The sequence below is a fragment of the Phalacrocorax aristotelis genome, chromosome W, assembly GCF_949628215.1.
Source record: "Phalacrocorax aristotelis chromosome W, bGulAri2.1, whole genome shotgun sequence".
NCBI classification, from domain to species: domain Eukaryota; kingdom Metazoa; phylum Chordata; class Aves; order Suliformes; family Phalacrocoracidae; genus Phalacrocorax; species Phalacrocorax aristotelis.
Genome location: NC_134310.1, coordinates 26,737,360 through 26,741,709, shown reverse-complemented (window position 1 = coordinate 26,741,709; position 4,350 = coordinate 26,737,360). Strand labels below are relative to the sequence as shown.

The 4,350-nt window shown below is 47.0% G+C and overlaps 1 long non-coding RNA gene across 1 annotated transcript in view; it reads left to right on the top strand.

Annotated features, from left to right (window-relative positions):
• The window catches only part of LOC142049855 (uncharacterized), a 704,768-nt gene that overhangs the window by 675,452 nt on the left and 24,966 nt on the right, over window positions 1-4,350 (top strand). The window lies entirely within an intron of this gene.

Sequence of the window (4,350 nt, the reverse complement as noted above, 5' to 3'; positions counted from 1 at the left end):
GAGGTAACTTCAAGGCTAGAACCAGGAAGCACAGGATATTTTGCAAGAAAGTTCAGCATTGCAAAACTAATGCCTAGTTCCTAGTAATGAGGTTGCACATAAACAGTGGAATTGTGGCTATTTTAGGGACATCAGTCAGAAGATGGTGAAAGTAAAAAATGGGGAAGGAAAACTTTTGCACTACATTTTTTGCCCTGTTCTTTGCAGATTTTTGTGTGGTTATCTTCCCATCTACCCAGGGAGAAGATTTCCAGCATGGTGGGAGGAGGACAATAGTGCTTAAGGTCCTATAAAGAGCTAGAAAATAGAAAATCTCTGAATCAACTGAGATGCGTCTGTTCCAACTTGTACCGTATGTTGAAGAACACCCCTCCCCTTCATGCCTTGTCTCTGCTAAAGCAGCCAACATCAGAAAAGCTGAAACCATCCAGTGTGCAGCACCTTCCCATGAGTGTGTTTTAAAGACAGAAGGTAGCACAATCCTGGCTGAAGGGAAGGAGGAGCTAGCCACCGCACACTCACCAGGAAACAGTTCTGCTGGAGGGCTAAGTGTGGTAGCATCAGGGCCCAAATTGCACACTTTTGGCCTCCATGTGCACCCTGGTCCTCAAATACTGCTTCATTGTAAAAGGGGTGTAAGCAATATCAGGACGTGAAAATCCTTTCATTTTCTGAAGTGCATCCTAGCTCTTCTCAGCTCTGTGACAAGGGCATGTAAATATGCCCATATTCTACAACCTACTGAGTGGTTTTTTTTGCAAGCTTGTCGGACATTTGCGCAGAGGGGAATGCTGGGCACAAACCCGAGTCTGCCCATCTATCTGCAGTGGTAAGGACAGTGATGAAACTGCCCCAGCAGATGGGCTGAGCTCTCTGCTCTGCGTCCATTGCTCCGCTGCAGCCTGGTGGCATTTGGGGAGAGTCTCATCCCCTGAAACACCAGGAACCGAGCAGCTCCACACTTAGAAACCGAGAGTAAAATATTGCATGCAGCAGAGAAACATCTTAAAATATTATCTTGAATGTGTGCTTCGACCACAGACTTTCTGGGAGGCACTCAGCCTCCCACATCCTTATCCATGCCCCTCTCCCAGAGAAAAGGCCAGCTTGTTAAAATGGCAAACTGGGGAGAGCAGTAGAAGTAAAAGGCAATCTTCAAATGCATCTAATTGAAGAAAAAAAACCACATCAGTAAGAATATAACCTCAGTGTCAGATCAATGGGTTTTTTTAAAAAAACTTTTGGCAAGGGTCCTGCATGAGTTTTTAAAGCAATGGATATATCATGCAATGAAAAGGAAGATACCCTTATGATCACTTGTGGTGACAGACAAAACCAAAATGGGTAAAATTTCATGGCTATTTTTGCCAAAAGAGAGTTTTCAGTTGTGAGGTCCAGTAAGAAACTATGCAGAGCGCTGAGCTATTCATGTGCTCACAAATGACCTGGAAGATGAAATGCTGTGTGAGTAAGTGAAAAGCAGTAAACACGGGAAGAATAACTCTCAACTGCACACTCTAGTGACTCAAAAAGCTAATGGATATATAGCATGAAAGCACAGGCTGACAGAAAAGCAGAATTATTATGGAAGAAATTAGGGGACAGAGAAGAAAATGGTCTTATGATGACATACTGTCCTGGTTTCAGCTGGGATGGAGTTAATTTTCTTCATAGTAGCTGGTGCAGTGCTGTGTTTTGGATTTAACATGAGAATAATGTGATAATATACTCATGGTTTAGTTGTTGCTACGCAATGTTTATACCAAGTCGAGGACTTTTCAGCTTCCTGTGCTCTGCCATGGGGAAGAGCCCCAGAAGCTGGGAGGGGACACAGTCAGGACAGCTGACTCAAACGGGCCAAAAGGATATTCCATACTGTATGACCTCACGCTCAGTATATAAGCTGGGCAGAGTGGGCTGGGGGGCAGTGACTGCTGTGCGGGGACTGGCCAGGTGTTGTTTGGTGGGTGGTGAGCGGTTGCATCACTTATTTTTCCTGGGTTTTGTTCCTCTCTCTCTTTTGTCATTTTCCTTTTCATTACATTTTTTAAAAATTTCATTATTATTATATTTCAATTATGAAACTGTTCTTATCTCAACCCACAAATTTTCTTACTTTTGCCCTTCCTATTCTCTCCCCCATCCCACTGCGGGGAGCTGGGGAGGGTGAGCAAACGGCTGAGTGGTGCTTGGTTGCCGACTGGGGTTAAACCATGACACCTACAAATACAGAGCGTACTCCCTCTCTGAGAGGATGAGTGTCATCCCCAGGCCTGCCCTGCTTGGCTTGCTCCAGCACCATGTGGCTCCATCCTTGCTGGGCAGACCCTGCCATGCTGACCATCTCCTTGTGCCCAGCTTCCAGTCCCTTTGGGAGCCATGAGCCCACGCTGCTCCCTGACAAGGCCTTCCTGGAGGCCAGGTATTTGGAGTTGGTCCCTGAGGGTATATGCTTGGCATTTCAGACTTTGTCTTGTGATAAAGTGAAAGTGCTCAGGCAGGAATTAAGCTTGTGGGGAATAATACAGCTGTTATGTTGCAACATTAAATGCTCAAAACCATCAAATGCTCAAAACTGGATTTTTTTTAAGTACTCAGAAATCTACATGCACAACTGCTATGTCACAGCAACAGAAGAAAATGAAATCATTGGGGCAAATTTTAAGTCATTTGCTGAAGGAATTTTACACTTAACTCAGATTCTAAGAAAGCAATTGTAAAAGCCATCAATTTTTTCTTACTTTGTTTTTTGTGCAGGCTGAGCTCCAGAAGAAAAAACAACCAATGTTTGACATATAAAACTGCCACTGCGGAAATGCTCCTGCACTCAGTTATTCAAAGAGCAGCATCAAGAAGCAGGCTGTATTTCTCAAGTTTTTTTTATGCAGCGAGAGATTTTGCACTTCTGTATTGAGGCAGCCTGCATCCATGGGAGTCCACAAGCAAGTTCCTCCAGAGCCGTGCACTGTGAGACTGTCAGCAAGGGTTAAGTGGAGTCTTTCTGCAGGAATGCATGGGCCATGAACCTGGTCTGTGCACTGGGCAGGCACGGAGACTCTAGACTCTGTCTACCTGTTTCCTGGTGTGTGGGGTAGAGCCCTATGGGAATGGTGTCTGAAACTGGGGAGTGTTTGGTGCAGGGTCATGCCCAATGCTATATGTTCGTAGGGCTGCATCTGGGGGCAGGATTGTGGGGGGCAGCTGGAGGAGATAGGCTGCATCTGTGTATGCAGAGATACACAGCTAAGAGAGGGCCCAGTTCCATGTGGAAAACAGCTCCCAAGAGGTCAGGACAGTGGTGCTGGCCAGAGAAGGTCAGTTCTGCGTGGCAGTGATGCGTTGAGTGTCTGCCAGGGAGAACAGGCAGAGTTTGTGCTGCCCACAGAGAAGCCGTTTCACTGTTATGTTTGTAACCAGTGGGGGAAACTTACTGGTCAAACAGAGCTTCTCATGTCTTAGCACTCCTTCACAACAGGAACAGAAACTACAATTAAGCCTATGGAAAATAAATCTACTCCAAGCCGTCTCATAGCTCTGCCCTCACTCCAGTCACATGCAACAGCCACTGGGGCCGTGGGGCTGTGAGCTTTCCGAGCATGAGGGGAAACTGCAGAAGGTCTTTGGTCTGGTTTTGTCCAGGCAATGGTCAGGGTTGGGCTGTGCTGGGTGAAGAGGAAATGCATTTGACTACATAGTCCACATGAAACTAAACGCTTGCAAACCACTAACAATAGTGCAGCCTTTTCTTAGGGCCTCCATCCAGTACATTGCCGCTGGGACCCCAGAGCTCTGGGAAGGTCCCAGGTGGGACCAGCACCAGGGTCCGGAAACTCTGTTGTGTTCGTGCCAGCAGGTCAAGGGAGGTGATCCTTCCCCTCTGCTCAGCACTGGGGAAGCCACACCTGGAGTGCTGTGTCCAGTTCTGGGCTCCTCAGTACGAGACACAGACACACTGGAGAGAGTCCAAGGAAAGGCCACAAAGATGATGAAGGGACTGGAGTACCTCTCATGATGAAAGGCTGAGAGAGCTGGGACTGTTCAGCCTGAAGGAGAGAAGGCTCGGGGGGATCTTATCAATGTATACCTGAGGGGAGGGTGTAAAGAAGACAGTGCCAGACCCTTCTCAGTGCTGCTCAGTGACCAGATGAGAGGTGGTGGACATGATTTTAAGTACCAGGAAATTCTTCTTAAGCATAAGGAAAGGCTTTTTAACTGTAAGGCAGACAGAACACTGGAGCAGGTTGCCCAAAGAGATTGTGGGGTCTCCATCCTTAGAGATATTCTAAAGCTGCCTGGACATGGTCCTGAGCAACCAGCTGTGGTTAACTCTGTTCTGAGCGGGGGGGGTCA